The 16,916-nt window shown below is 39.7% G+C and overlaps 1 protein-coding gene across 2 annotated transcripts in view; it reads right to left on the bottom strand.

The window, feature by feature from the left end:
- Positions 1-16,232, bottom strand: part of STK17B (serine/threonine kinase 17b) — a 43,591-nt gene extending 27,359 nt beyond the window's left edge. The window contains exon 1 of one of the 2 annotated variants that reach the window (XM_010948694.3): positions 16,213-16,232. The gene's annotated coding sequence lies outside the window, so the exon portion shown is untranslated. Of the gene's footprint in view, positions 1-6,645; positions 6,939-16,212 lie in introns of those variants that run through there. The other variant, XM_074364243.1, reaches the window with a different exon arrangement.
- Between the last annotated feature and the right edge of the window lie 684 nt (positions 16,233-16,916).

Below are 16,916 nucleotides of genomic sequence, written 5' to 3'. Positions count from 1 at the left end.
CTCAACCATTTTTTTTTCCTAGGTCATTTTTGGCCTTTTAATTTTTTTCCCCCTTAATTTAAAAGTCTATGAATATGCATGCTTATGATCACATTTATGTTATACACATACATACATAAAGAAGGGCTATACTTGCACCATAGATATAATTTGGACTGCATTCACAACACTGTTCATTAATCAGCCCTTGGGAAACATGAGAACAAGAACATGTCACATTCACTCACACAAAGTATAGGCCCTTGATTCTAAGATGTTCACCTCAGCTAGGTTCTAAAATCTAAGATGTTTATCTCATGCTGTGACATCTCAGCTAAAAAGTGATCTATTCATAAGAATCTAGTAGAACTGTATTTTATAAATAAGTGTTTTCTGCTCTCAAGTTACAAAAGCATCAACGTGGGTCTTAGATGTAGTCAAAGACTTATGCTCAACGAAGCATGATTTATAATAGTGAAAAAAATAGAAAACTTGTAGAATGAATGAAATCCAAAGTGCAACAATAGGGAAAGGTTAAGTACACCTAAATAACAGGATATTATATACTTAATAAAAATTGTGCTTTCAAAGAGTATTTTTAACTTATATGATGTTGAATGATAAAAGGAAGACAAAACTTTATATACAGTATGATAACTTTGTTATGTAAAATATATATTTGTTATACATAATTTTGATATATATAATTTTGTTAAACATAAAAACAAATAGAAGAAAAGAGTGGAAAACTATGGCAAAATAATTAACAGTGGTTATCTCTGGGTGGTGAGATTATGGCAGTATTTATACTTTCTCGTGTTTAAATTATCTACACCAAGCAGGTATAGACAAAAACTATTAAATGTCTTTGGGTAAAAAGATGGCTGTGAATACATATGACTAGACTCTAGATGCAGAACCATAACCATTTGTAACAGCAAAATTTATCTCTTTACACATTAAGGGTTTACTTGGTTGGAAGTTCGTGAACCATTAGTGCTCAGGTTTTTTAAGGCCTCAATGTTTTCTCTGCATTTATTTAGAGCAGATGATGTTCATTATCCAAATAAAGGCAGTTCTTATGCGAAGACCATATAAGCATTTAGGATAAACACTAAGCAAGAATTAACACCTTGTTTAATATTGCATAGAAAAAATAACATTACAAATTCTGAATTAATGTTATAGTTCCAATTTTATATAAGGAATAACAATTTGTAATCTTAACATTAAGACATACACCTTTACATGTGTACTCAGTTTGATTTCCTTAATACAAGACATTGGCTTGTGCTTAATTTTTTACCCTAACAAATTTCCCAGCTCTCACCTGTACAGTTGGTCATCATAATGAATGAATGAACCATAAGTATTTGACTATAAATGTAGCTGAAAACAGCACTGGGCAATCAGATTTTGAAATACATGTTAATCCAAAAGTCATTTTTTTAATTGTGATACATTTCACTCCAGTTCTGAATATGCTAGAACACAAGTCGCATCTCAGAAGACAGGAAAAGCACATTGCTGAACACTGACCTTTAAACTTATCTACTTATTGCTAATATGCCTGTATTACAAACTGTTTTAGACATCCACACAGTATCCTGTAAGTGTGTCTTCCTTCTGTCTAATGCATGTGCACCACATGCAGTAAATGCCACAGCCTAGATATTTTTTCATTTCCCCTCCTTTGGCTTATTTTGAATATAGTGGAGCATGAATGTCACCTTTGTCCACCAAACCCTCCATAAACATCTGGTTGCCCTTCATATAAGCTTTAATCCTTGGATACATGAAGGTTATCAGTCAATTCTCAGCCTCTCCTTGCAGCTTCCTAAATTTCCCACCAAATTCTCTTTAACTCCAACAATCAGACCTTTTTTTGTTTCCTACCATAATTTACAGACCTATGACTGATTCAAAATTACCAATATGTCTCACTCCATTTGAAATTCAATTCAGAAAACTTTATTAGGCAATACTAATAAAAATCTAAAGGGACTTAGCGGGTGTGTGTGTGTGTGTGTGTGTGTGTGTGTGTGTAGTTCACAATTATAGAAACAATCAGGTACCAAATACAGTAAGAGGGTAATAGAAGGCAAGATACAATCAAACTTTCAATTACACAGTACTACTAGGAATAATGCACCTCAAACTTATTTCCAAAGATTATTTTCACTAATTCCCATTACAATAATTACAGTAAGAATTCAGATGTGGATCAGAGAAGGAAATGTTAGGCTTGGTATGGGCCTTAACATACTTGAAGGGAGAAAGCAGATGTGATATGATCAAAAGTAAGACAGACAGTTCCTGTGAACCTCTAAATAGCTCTGTTTAAAACTATTCCTCATGATATTCATTTCAAAGTTATCAAATAAAAATGTCTTATAAATAGAATATATCATATACAGTAAATAAAAACTTCTAGACAATTAAACTGTCTGCTTTGATCCCTGCATTAGCTATCTAGTCCCTACAAGTTCAAGTCCTTATAGCATGACACACAAAAGCCTTTGGGGCCAGGTACACACTAGCTTCATTTCCTGCCACACTTTTATCTCATATTTTCCTTCCACACTTTCCTGTCTGAACATCCTTTCTACTTTTCCTCGAATGGCTAACTCTTTTATGGTATCCTTCATACCTCAACATAGAATGTTACCTCCCCCAGGAAACTTTGCCTAAAAACCCACAGGTTGTGTTAAATGTCTCTCTTTTATGGTTCAAACAGGAGGACCCTTGAATATCTCTTTACCACAACATGTAACATGCTAGACTGCAATTATGTTTAATGTCTAAAGGGCAGCAACCATTGGCTTTTGTGCCAAAACTTTCAGCATGGTATCTGGCCAGCTGGTAGGGTTTCTTTTAAATGTCTGATGAACTGAATTGTAAGAATTAAAAAATACAGCAATAAGAGTTTTTAGGTACATCTCATAGCTTTGAGGGTTAGCAGAATTTGAAATCCATCTTGAAAGTATAATACTGCAGTTAGTCTCTGCTGAATTCAGGATCTAGCTAAATAAAATAAGACATATTTCAAATTGCTATTAGAGAATTTCAATTTTAAACAGGATAGCCACAGAGTCTGGAAACATGTATAAAATTATTATATCATACTTTGTAATATAATACCAACAGACCATTTGTTTTGTATTTACCTATCTTTCCAGACTAGGTGGCCACCTGTTATTATACATACTTCAGCTAAGAACAGCAATAGTTTGAGAGCTACCTCAACCAGGAAATTCAGATACTCGTCCTGTCAAGGACTGATAAATCTATACCTTCATGAAGTAAATACGAAAGGCAATGGAAAGCAAACTAAGGCACAAGATTACAGAGAAAAAAAAAACTTTCTATATGGACGTTTACAGCTACCAAGTTTCCCTAGGAAACAGAGGAACTGGAGATTTATTTATCTAGCATCCCTCAAAATAAAGGAAAAACTTTCTGCTAGTGTGGCAGAGGATTCATTTTTAATTAGTCATTGATTTGAAGCAAAGGTATTGGTGTAGGGAAATGGATGATGATGATTTTCAACTTCAAGGAAGAGACTGTTCTATGTAGTCCACTAACAGGTCTGTTTTTCAAAGATTGAATAGAAAGTATGATTCAAGAATTTAATCCTTTGAAAATGACAAATAGGAAGCCAGCTAACTGACTCTAGTCTAACCAGTCTTGTTTATACCACCCAAGGGCTAAAGTCTCAGGTAATAACCCCAGGCCTGATTCTGTGCCACAACAGTAGGGCCAGGTGCTGTTTCTTCTACTTTCAGAGAGAGAATTAAACCCCATACTTGTGAACCAGGATGGGAAGATGTTGAAAAATGGAAATATAGTGAGCCAACAAACACACAGTGCTTGTCATTCATCAGATGGAAAATTAAATTTCTGTTGTAAAATAAAGTACTGTTTACTTATAGCATCACTCAAGTACTATTTATTCAGTAAGTATTACAATGCAAAATGGAGTATGATCCTAGGATTAAAAATAAAATTATCACCTCACTGTTAATACTAAAATTTTTAAAACACTGAAGTGTAACTATCCCTTCTTTTGAAGAAGTTTCAAAGGGTCCAGGGTGCAGCAACACATGCTGCATATAAATATTAAAAAAACTGACTAGATGTTTAAAGTGGCACTGAAGTTCAAGGTTAATGTATTTGGGGGGAAGAAGTATAAATAAATCAAAGAAATAAGTAATTAACAAGGTATGTCTTGAAAATTGCAACATTTGTCACAATATATTTAGATAAAATATGTAACTTAATTCGTAAGTACATTTGTTAAATGAAATATTCCCAAAGAAATATCCTATCATAAAAATTAAATCAAAGGATTTTGCTGTCAATGTTGTGTAAAACTAAAATAACTAAAACATTTAAAGTTGTCATAAATGGAAAGTAAGTACATAAATGACTGTTAATGTTTCTGACACAACCTATAACTGCAGAATGCTGAAGAAATCTTTAAAAAAAAAACAAGAATGAATCAAAATCCTTTAAAAGCAGTACATTCAGAAGCACTGCTCTTCTTAGCTGCCAATTTTTTTTACAGGAAATATGCACTATAATATAATATAATATACATGCAATTGTAAGACAACTTTAAGATTAAGTGAAAGCAAGTTAGCTATCAATTTCCTTGATTCCTGGGTTTTAAATTGGGTCTCTAAGATTGAAACAGGGAAATTTTGATAAGGTAATTCTCTCTTATAGTTATCAAACAGCATCAAAACAAAGCTTTTAAAATATATTTAAATGTTTACTTAACACCAGTAAATCATTGTCAGTGAAAGCTTAAAGATAAAATTGTTTCATTGGAAACATGCCATAAAATGCCTGTACCTTCTTCAGATTTTTTACTAATATGCTGATACAGTGATCAATTACTCAAGTCTCAACGTTCCTAAAAACTGATTTTATCTTAACCAAATTTTAATTCACTACTTAATGAGCCCAAGAGAAACAGAAACCATTCTACCCACACATAAAAAAAGAAAAGCCTTCGATTACACAAATTTTACGTTTAAAACCTAAATATATTGCCATGTAAATGTATTTCACTTCAATTCTAGTTCCATAATTTAGAAAAGCGATCTAAAAATGATAGGTATCCCCAAAAATATAGCAGCTATTTATAACCTCAATTATTAAGATATTACAAAAAAATTTTAAAAACTGAACATCTGTTCAGAGGATGGTGAAGGGGAAAAAGAGGCATCTTAAACTAGGGCACTACTTCTGTGGACCAGCTTTTTCAAAAACACACACTTTTATGGGTATGTGGTTTAATACTTATAAAACCAAACATCTTAGATGTTGTTGAAAACTACTTCTGGACAGTTTACTATAAAACTATAAAATGGTGTCTCAATGACAAAGTAGGCTTACACATCTTTCCTTTAATAAAATTGTGCTCCTGGGCTCAAAATGCTAGGTTACATATGCTGCTACATCTTCAGTCATCTCTGTAGGCTGTGTTGTCTCCTACACAGTCTCAAAGACTCGAGACCTTGAAGGAACGGTACCATACGAAACTACACCGCATATCATTGGTACCACGGATGTAAACATTACGTTGGCAAAACAATTAGTGAACGCGATACCTAGACCTAATATAATTGAAATTTGATCAGTATATGGCCTTAAAATGTTTTCCCCTTAATTTCAATTTGCAAATTGATGCTGGAGTGTCTCTAGTCCCATCACAGACAGAGTAAGAACTAACATCAGCTACCAGCTGCCACAAAGTCTCTTTTAACTTTGTCAAGGGGATTCAAAGGAAGCGCTTTTCCCTACAGTAAAACAAAGAGCTGGGTAGATGTCAAAATCGCAGCCATCGTAGCTCGTTGTACAGTTTGAGGATGGGTCGCGTACACTTTGCGGTTTACACGGCGTCAAAATAAAAATCAGATCGCTGAGAATCACTGAAACAACTGCAATTGCACTTCTCTATTCACTAACTTTAAAAAGCTGTTCACAAGCGGTAACTGAAGATGCCCCACAAGATGAGCACAAACTTTCTCTGGACGAAAAGCAGCTGGGAGCAGACCGTGTCCATGAGCCCAGATGTGAACACGGCCGGTGCCCACGCCACAGCTGTGAACTCGGGAGGGACCTGAAGGACGCGACGAGGGAGGGACGCGAGTGAGCCGGCCGCGAAGGGGGGCCCCGCGGGACGCGACCCGGGGAGAGTCCGGGCCGGCACTCGCGCGCACACACACACAGACCGACAGACGGACACACACACACGCACAGAGACCGACAGAAAGACGGACCGACAGACAGACACACACACACACACTCTCTCTCTCCCCCCGCCCCCGGGCTGAGAAGGGTACTGGGAGGACCACCGGCAGTCCCCTGCGCCGACCCCGAGGGAACCAGGGAAGCCGGATTCCAGCCGGAATGCGGCCAGGGGCCCGGAGCAGTCGGGCCACCTGAGGGGAGGCGCGCTCTGAGCCCAGCTTCCCCAGACCGGGGTCCGAGAGGACCCCGTATGCACCCACACTGCCTAGACCCCTCCTCGAGCCCCCTCTCCCACGTTCGGGGTCTCTGTTCCACGGGTATAGGGGGCTGGGTTCGGAGTCGCAGCCCCGAGCCCACCCGCTAACCCCGGCAGGACCGCGGGCGCGCGAGGCGGAAGTCACTGACCGCTCGGGCCGCAGCAGGTTCTCTCGGGGCTGCCCCCTCCAAGGGGGCTCCCGTCCCGCCCCACGCCGGTGGCCACGGCAGGACGCGTTCTCCAGCTCTGTCCCGGGGAGGCTCTGGGCAGCTCCGAGCGTGGCAGGACCCACTTTTATTCTTCCAGACAACAGCCAACAGTTGTGACCTGGCCCCCCACGCCGTGAAGTGGCTCCCGGCGACCGCAGCGTAGACGGTGACGGGAGCTTACAGTTGAGGTTTGAAAACTGCAGCCGCGTTGCGGGGCAGTGCTGTGGGCGAGAACCCACCTCTTCGGACGCCAGAGCCAATCCGAGCGCGCGCGGAGGGCTGGGCCGTCACGTGACAGACAGGGCGGGGCGCCGGCCAGCAGCGCGTGCTGCGGGGCGGGGCCGCGGCGGCGAGGGGGCGTGGCCCGCGTCCGGCAGTCGGAGGCTGGGCGGGGCTGCGGGGCAGGTGGGGCGCTCCGGTAATTGCTGCGGGGAGTGAGGCGGGCGCCGCCCCGACAGCTTTCAGGACTGTAACTCCGACCGAGTGCATCCCGGCTTTCAGAGTGGTCAGTCCACAGGGTGTGAATATCTGCAGACTGGGGAGTGCGGCGAAGAAAAGTTAGTCTCCGCTGTCTCCGACTCATCCCTGAGATTCTCTGCCTGTTTTCTGACTCTTCCCGGTCATCTTCCTTAGGAGCTGAACCCACCCCGCCAGTCGAGAGCCCAGTTTGCTACAGCTTGGCAAGCATCAACATCGTTTGGGGATTTATGGAGCTTGGGCCCCACCGCTGAAGTCCACTCCAGCAAACTGAGTCTTTCTGAGGCACAGCTGAATTCAATGTAAGGCGTGTCCCAATAGGATGAGTTGCTGTTTCTGCATATGAGATGCTAAGGAGAAAGACGAAAGCCCCTCAACAAACTACTCAGGATCTGTTATCCATTGAAGAGAAAGAAAAATTTGAAAGTCCTGTGCAAGACACAATTGGGTTTTTTTGTTTGATATGATCTAGGATTGGTTGCAAAGTATATATATATAGTAAATGTAGAAGACTATTGGGAAAATACATTGGGAGGGGAATCGGTCTCTTTCAAAAGACTTCAACACTCTGTCAACATTTAAAGAGGAGATTTTCTTATTTTATCCCAGTAAGCCGAGCAAATTCCCATCAAGCCATGTATTTTTTCCCAGGATAAGTGCATAAAATGCCTCACAGTCATTTACTCAAGTCTCCCTGTTGTTACTTAACTGATTCATCCCAGTTTAATGTCTATTCCCTAAACCTTGTCACTATCTAGTTTCTTGTTACTAACAATTGGACTGACTAGAGAAGCCTAAAGTTAGGATGGAGGGGGAAAAAAAGCTGCCTGCTGAAATGGATTTTTCAGCTATCATTATTGAAGAGTCCACAAACCAATGAGACTGTTCCCATCTGTCCTTTTATGAACACGGGGATGGTTCCTAGAAGTCTCCGCATTAGCACTAAAACCAGTCACCTCCAGAGATCACAGGACTGCAGCATGGCAGTGATTTTTGTTTTGTGTGTGTGTGTTTAACTCTGGACCTTCTCCGTTTCAATATTTTGATCAATAGCCAGCTCTTAGCAACCTCCTCATTCTCAGTCTACCTTTCCCCTCTGTCACTGATCCTGTCTGACTACATCACTTCACACCTGGATGCAGACGTTTCTCTTTCCAATCACCGCTTTAAACCAACCCTCTTTGTGGTCAGAAGCCCTCTGCTCTAACCAGTCAGTGTCCTGAGGGTCTTTTCATGTCTTGTTTTTTCCTGCCTCTGCCTTGGCTCCAGCTTTTCACCATCCTCCTCACCAGCACCTGCTCATCAATTTCCAATGTGAAGAGGGTTACCCTCTCCAGAAATCACAGCTCTTTGCTGATTGCTACTTTCCACTCCCAGCCTGATCACCTCTTTGCTCTCTGTCCCTAATTGCAGGGTTTATCCGTGTTCCCTGTGTTTCTTTTATGCTCCTAAATAGATTGTGAACCCATGTCCTTGATGTCAGATTTGCCAGCTAGGATTTAGCACACTATACCATTCAATTCCACCTACTTGGTCTTAGGTACTGTGGTTCAAGTAACAAAAGATTCCTGGCGCTAAGGAGCAGATTGTACCATCTGTGGCCTTCCTGTAAAATTCAGGACTCAACATGTCCCTTTATCCTGCCTCAGTTAACTAAAGTCACTCATAGCCATGTCAAAGGTGCATGTTCTTGCTCCCATTCCCTCTTGCGGGAAATCCTCATGTGGCCTAATGATCATTCTGTGGTCATTGTTTCTGACCACACAGTTCATTAAGTTGATCCTTGAATGCCACATACTGACTGGAGATAGTGGTTGTTATGGGCGGAATGTTTCTGCCACATTGGTAAATTGAAGTTCTAATCCCCAGTACTTTAGAATGTGCCTGTATTTGAAGATAGGACCTTGGGCTGTAATCTGAGATAAAGAGATTACATCATCAACAAAATTAAAAGGCAGCCTACTGAATGGGAAGAAATATTTTCAAATCATATATCTGATAAGGGGTTAATATCCAAAATATAAAGAACTGATACAACTCAACAGCAGCAGAAAAACAAACAAAAATCAAACCGATTAAAAAATGGGCAGATCTGAGTAGACATTTTTCCAAAGAAGATACACAGATGGCCAACAGGTACTTGAAAAGATGCTCAGCATCACTAATCATCAGGGAAATGCAAATCAAAATCATAATGAGATACCACCTCACACTTGTCAGAATGGCTATTATCAAAAAGACAAGAAATTAAAAGTTTTCGTGAGAATGTGGAGAAAAGGGAACACTAGTGCACTATTGATGGGAATGTAAATTGGTGGAATGACATAATGGAAAACAGTATGCAGATTCCTCAAAAAATTAAAAATTGAGCTACCATATGATCCAAAAGTTCTACTTCTGCTATTTATCTGAAGAAAACAAAAACATTACCTGGAAAAGATTATGCACCCCCATGTTCACTGCAGCATTATTTACAATAGCCAAGATATGGAAACAACCTAAATGTCCATCAATAGATGAATAAAGAAAATTTGTACGTATACACAATGGAATATGATTCAGCCATAAAAAAGGAATGAAATCCTGCTGTTTAAGGGCATTATGCTAAGTGAGATAAGTCAGATAGACAAAGACAAATGCTGTATGATCTCACAAATACCTGGAATTAAATACAAAATGCACACACACATACACACCCCAAGCTCATAAATCCAGAGAACACATTGATTATTGCCAGAGACAGGAGGTTGAGAATTGGAGAAATGGGTGAAGGGGGACAAAAAGTACAAACTTCCAGTTATAAAATAAATAAGTCATAGAGATGTAATGTACGATATAGTAACTATAGCTAATAATACTGTATTGCATATTTGACAGTTACTAAGAGACTAGGTCTTAAAAGTGACACATGTTAACCACACTTATTATGGTAATCATTTTGCAATATATACAAATAACAAATCTTATGTTGTACACCTGACAGTAATATAATGTTATATGTCTATTATACCTCAATTAAAAAGTAATTTTGAAAAGACATTATGACATAGGCTACACAGACTGAGGGAGGACCATGTGAGGACACAGTGAGACAGCAGTCATCTGCAAGACAAGGGGAAGAGCCCTCAGAAGAAACTAAAACTGCTGACTTCATCTTAGACTTCCAGCCTCCAGAACTGTGAGAAAATAAATTCCTGTTGTTTAACCCATCCGGTCTGTGGTACTTGTTATGGCAGCCCTAACAAGCCAATACAGTTGTCCTCCTCCTCCATCATTTCAAGTGAATCACCAAATGTCACCCGGAATGGCGGTCCTTTCTGATCGTGCCGTGATACCCACCACATTCTCTCCAGGGAAACTGACCCTCCTGAGTCACACCAGCTTGGCCACCACACGCTGGCCACATGCTGGCCAGAGAAGGTGATCCTCCCTGATTGCATATTTACTTACTACAGATGCAGAGAAGGAGGGTGGAATTTTCCTCTGAAGGTGCCTGGCTCAAACCTCCACCCAACAGGGGTACGGGTGTTGAATGGAGACAGGCTAGTCCAAATAGATCCCCTCTCTGGAGGTAGGAGTGCTGGGTGAACTCAGATGGATGTCACAGTGCATTTATCCATGGTGCCTATGGAACACCCCAATTTTGGAAGCACTGGGGACCACAAAGACCTCACATCCCCTGCCTCTCTTAAAACACACCCTGTTAGCAAAGGTAATTAGGGTAAGTCTTTCCTGACAAGAGTAATGACTCAGACTGGTACAAGAGTCTTCCTCAAAGGGTGACACATTTTCCCCAAAGCATCCATGATTGACAAAGATCTAGACCACCACTCAAACCACCCACTGCATTTTATAAACTTCCAAAACCCTCCAAATGAAATATCATGCAAGTCACATATGCCATTTTCAATATTCTCATAGTCATGTTAAAAAAGTAGAAATAGATGAAATTACTTTTAAGTAACATATTTCACTTAACTCCATATATCCAAAATGTTGTCATTTCAACATGTAATCAATAAGAAATTATTAATGAGATATTTACATCCTTTTTTTGTATTGTCTTAAATCTGTCATATTTTACATTTAAAACACACTTCAATTCAGATGCTAAATTTTAATCAGAAACCACTTGATCTATATTTAGATTGCACAAAAGTTATCTTTTAAAAAAAGAGATTCACACCACTACATTGTTTCAAACATCAAAGTTTTCAATAACTGAATATAGTATCAGTTTATTTAATCAAAATGAAATAAAATTATAGTTCAGTCACACTTCATAGCCACATGTGGTTGGTGGCTACCGTACTGGACAGCACAGGTCCAAAGGGCTAGAAATGTGCCCTCTAATTGCCTCTAAACTTTAAACTGTTAAATGCAGTACTAGACACAGTGTAGGTGCCTGGTAAATCATGGCTCCAGAGCTGCTTGGAACTTCAATAATCCTTCAGCTTCGGTAGCCCAATTCCCTTATTTCAGGAGAAAGAAAACTTAGGATGGGAAGAAAGAACTTGCAGAAGCTCACACAAGTGAACCACTGGTGCACATGTGGACAAGAATTTAGGTCTCCTGAGTTTCAATCCTGAGGTCAGACATACTTCAGGGGGGAAAAAATGATTTTTAAATTTATTTGAATAGTCACTTGGATGACATAGGCAAAGAAAAACATACTTAAATCCTAGCTGTATTTGCATAATCTGATAAAGACAGTGCGTTCTAGACTATTTAAGGCCTCCTTCCCTGTGGTTTGGGGGTCCAGGTAGTTTTATCTGTCAGTCCCTCTTACCTCCACCTGTCACCGCTTCCTCTCCTTGGAGCCGCCTCACTGCACATCCATCCCACCCACCCCCAGAGCATCCGGCCACATTTTTCTGTCTGCAGCTGTCCTCTCCCAGCTGTCTGCCACAATTTGTTTAAGGTTTTGCTTCAGAGAATCCTTTATATTTGCAAATCAAACTATTCAGTAGAAATGGCAGGAAAGAGAAGAGTGACTATCCTCCAGCCACAAAAACATCAAGCTCTGAGGTTCTGCTTCCTGAGACGTGTGCACACGCATGTGTGTGTGTGTGTGTGTGTGTGTGTGTGTGAAAGAGAGAGAGAGGATGTATGTGTGGTTAAGTGTGTGGCATCAGACAGAGCTGCGTTCAAGTCCCAGTTCTACCATTTTTGGTTGTGTGACTCTGGGCAATCCTGTTTCCTCATCTGTAGAATGGGGACGTTAAGGACCACCTCCATGAGATTTCAATGTGACAGTGCATACAGAGCCCGGTGCCTGGCAAGACTAAACCTTCACTTTGTACTAGCTGGTGTTATTTTCCAGTGGTCTGCAGGCTCCCTGAGGAGTACTGTGTATATGGGGCTCAGTGCCGTACCTTGTGACTAGTGAAATGCTTGAGACGTAGTAGGTCCTAAGTAAGTATTTGTCAAATGACTTTGTAAGATACTTATGATTTCCCTCAAATCTTATGATTGATGCTAAGAGAGATAATTGGGGGGAAATGCGGTGATAAGGAGAGGCAGGAGGGAGATGGCCGCTTCACCCTTTAGAATCTACCCGAAGAGGCACCCAGGTTCAAAACGAAGCTGTAAGGTCAACAAATAGTGATGTCCAGGGCTATGTGTGATAAAGGAATTAGAGTCACTGGTGTTTAAAGGGGAGTAGATATGGAGTGGAGCAAATAAATAAATACAGGGTGTAAAATTGTCGTTTATTTGATTTGAGTAGATAAATGTCTACTAGTTCTCCCCCACAAATTTCCTCCCTTTCCACTTACCAACTGCATAGTCCGTGAATCATGGCCTGGAGTCACATTCCCTAGAGCACAGGGCAGGTAAGAAATAGTGAAGCTTCCAGGAACCTTTCACTAAATGAGTCTTCTTACAACAAGTAGTTACAGGCATAGATAAGGCAGAGGTAATTTTAACTCCCTTCTTGGGAGTGACCTTTGCCTCAACTGGCTTCAGGTGACAGCATGAACACTGAGAAGGCCAACCTACTCCACTAGCTGAGTCATTTCACGGCGTGAAAGTACTGGTAATGAGGGAAATGATAATACGAATGATGATCACTGAGTACACAGCAAATGGAGGAAGAGGGGACCAGAATGATTCATGCGGAGATGGATTAGAGTTAGGGACAGTGAGAATATTTAAAGCATCCTTGACTCTTTTCAGTAGTTAGCCTTACCTTTAGATTTATAGAGTAGCATTTTATAGCTTCATTTAACAGAAAGAGATATAAGTATAGAGCTGTTCAGAAACCCTTTAAAGGGCATAGATTATGAGAGAGGGCCTGTAATTTACTAGATGTGAGAACTTGAGCAGGGTATAATATCCCAATGCCTGTTTTTCCATTTGTAAAATGTAAGTAATAATGTACTTACCCCATAGAGTACATAGTAACAATAGCTCAAAAGCACTGAGTCTGGCACTGTTCTAAATGTGCTGTTGGTGTTAACTCATTTAATCCTTACACTCCTGTGAGTAAAGAGCTGTATTTTCCTGCTTTGAAGGTAAGAAAACTTAAGAGACAGGAAGTTACATACTTCCTCACTGTAACCTGAGTTACCATGGAGTAGTAACCAGTGGAGCCAAATTCAAGCTTACTCTCTATAAGTCTTTTTTACTGTGGTTATTTAATAACTGCAGCTAGGATCAACAGGGTACAGGTTCTTGAGTGTTTAACCCATCTTAGTTCCTGGAGTCCCTGCTCCTTTCATCCTTTTGTTTCCTCTCATACCTACCATTCCAAAATTTCTTCTCTATTAAAATAACTTTACAAATAGTTAACAAATGCAAGAGGAGGGGGTAGAATGAGCCATGTGACAATGGATTAGAGGAAGAAACATTGGTATGAACTAACGTGTAGCTTAATATAGAAGCAGATGTTTACATATAGATCTATAGATGTATACAGATGTTCATTTATAGATATTTGTGTGTACGTGGGTTAATATACACTCATAGCTCCTTGCTCCATCAGTGGAGAGCAGGTAAAAGCAATGACACCCCAGGAACAATAAGCACATCTATCACTCAGGTCCTGGTTTCTCATACCTCTTGTCTAGTAAAAGAAAATGAAGCTCCTAGGAAAAATTGATGCTTTTAGAACTGAGGCAGGAAACATACAGAAGAGCCTGGAACATTGTGTAGTGTCAGAAAGAACGGAGTACAAACAAACAAAACCAGCACACAATAATGGGGGTACGTCAAAGGGATTCAGGAGCCAAATGAAAGAGTTCCCAGTGGCCAAAGCTGGGAGAATTTGAGCTATGTAATAAATAAATAAAGTGGTCCTAGATTATAATCCAAAGTATAAAATAAATATCCATGAGTACCATACAGATATAAATAAATGGCTGAATAAATGAATGGGAAAGAATAGACAGATCTCCCATGCAGAAGAATTATGAATAATTTATATAGTCACTTCACCCTCAAGTTGGTGGAGCATAATTCCTCATTCCTTAACTGTGGGTTGTGCAGAGTGACTTTCTTCCAAACAGCACAGTATATGGAAATGGAGAACAAAAAAGAGTAACTTAACAGTGAAGAGCTGGACAAACATTACCTCAAGCCAGGTTATCAAGGTTAACGACAATAGTCATAAGTCATTTTGATAACCTGTACCCATAATATGATGTAATGAGAATGACTCTTTGCTTCTATGTTCCTCCTCCCAAGAACCTGTAACTCCAGTGCAACCATGACAAGAACATCAGACAAATCCAGCTGAGAGACATCCTACAAAATACCTGACCTGTGCTTCACAAAACTGTCAAAGTCATCAAAAACGAGAGGAGTCTGAGAAACTGTCACAACCAAGTGGCCTAAGGTGACATGATGACCAAACATAACGTGGTGTCCTGGATGGGATACTGGAGCAGAAACATTACATGAAGCCAGAACGAAGGAAATCTGAATAAACTATGAATTTAGTTAACAATAATGAATTAATATCAATCACTAATTATGACAAATGTTCTCTACTAATATAAAATACTAATGGGGGAAACTGGCTGTGGAATATTCTACATATTATCTTTGCAGTGATTCTGTAAATCTAAACCATTCTAAAATAAAAAGTGAATGAGTCTGTCATTGCTTACAATATCCAAATTTAGGGAACTATAGAATCAGAAATTAGAGTTGGAAATAAACTTTGAGATCACAGGAGAGGACAAAACTCCATAAAATAACCAAAATACAGTCCAGCTCTTATTTTTGCAGTCTATTAAAAACATAATTATAATAGTAATTTGATGCAGGCTCAGTCCTGTCAAGCTCGGAGCAAAATTTCCAAGTCTTGGATAAAAATATATATGACAGGATGTAAAGGGGATCCAAAGAATTGTGTGTTTCAACATAATATATATCATCTAACTTCAATCACAGAGTAAATCTTTCCTCCAGCAATTAAGCTGTGGTTGGTAGACCCTAATCCTTTTTAGGGAGTCCTCAACATGGAAATGATTTTGATAATAATACTAAGATGATATTCACCCTTTTCACTCTTATTCTCTCACAAGCGTGTGATTCAGTTTTCCAGAGACTACAGAGTGTGTGATGTTACAACAGATTAACGTAGAAGCAGATGGGAGAAACCAACTGCTTTCTATTAAGCCAGAAATTAGAGAGACAGCAAACATATAAAACAGTATCACCCTTCTTATTTTCTTTCGTGGGGGATAATCTAGCTATTTTTCATAAACCATGTTATTTATGTTAACATGCAATTGTTGCTATTGTTACCATGTAATTGTTATTTCAAATAAATTAACAATTTTTAAAAAAATTCCTCTCTTAATTTCTAATATGGGAAATATTGATAAGAGACAACCTGCATAAGCAAAAACTCTTTTTTGAGGTCCTTAGTAATTTTTGAGTGTAGGCAGTTTGAGAATTAGAAAGAGTGAGAATTACTGTTTTAATTATAACGATCCACTTGCTTTTTCAGCTTGGGGAACATTTGTCACTCTATGGTCCTCAGCTTTTGAGTCTATGGAAGTAAAAGAGCCAAATACTCACGTTCGCAGCCTCCCTAGCGGTAGGGCAGGAGCGGTTACCGTAAGTCCTATCAACCACCGGAACTCACTTGAGCCTTAGCATTGGTAGCAGGTGAGGCTGGGACCAGGAGCAAGTCTACGACAGAAGCAGAAGTGGCAGGGAGATCAGGTCCTGGAAGCAGTAGTTCCAATGGCACATTGTTTGTCACTGTTAGTTGGGCTGACAGCACAAATTGAAGCCTACGATCCTATGTTCTGGCAGCAGTAGTGTCTTCACCTCAACAATCCACAGACATGACTCTGGATATTGTCCCTGCTTATCTTGTCCTGACCCTGGATCTCTGTTCTATGAACTGCACGATAGCCTTTAAATAACATTCCTTTTCAGCTTCAATCATGCAGAGATGCTTAATTGCTTGCAGTTAATAACTCTGACTGTTCCTACCAAAAATCGATTTCTTAGTTCACTTCTGTCGTCCTGTATCTTGACCTTTTTTACATCAGCCTTTCTGACATTCCACAAGTAAAAACCAAGGTCAGTTAAAGAATGAAAAAGCAAAATAAACTGACCCTTTGCTTTATCTGCTATAAAAAATAAGCAACTACAAAAATAAATGAAAATGTTTAACATTTTGAAAGATAAAAAATAAAAGTTGGCCTTCTACGCTAGCTCTAAACTTCTACCTAAATTTGGAATTGTGATCCAACTTTTAACCAGCGGAGTGT

This window comes from Camelus bactrianus, chromosome 5 (genome assembly GCF_048773025.1).
Source record: "Camelus bactrianus isolate YW-2024 breed Bactrian camel chromosome 5, ASM4877302v1, whole genome shotgun sequence".
Classification (NCBI taxonomy): Eukaryota; Metazoa; Chordata; class Mammalia; order Artiodactyla; family Camelidae; genus Camelus; species Camelus bactrianus.
Note: the sequence above shows the minus strand (reverse complement) of the source record. Positions and strands in the feature narration are given on the sequence as shown.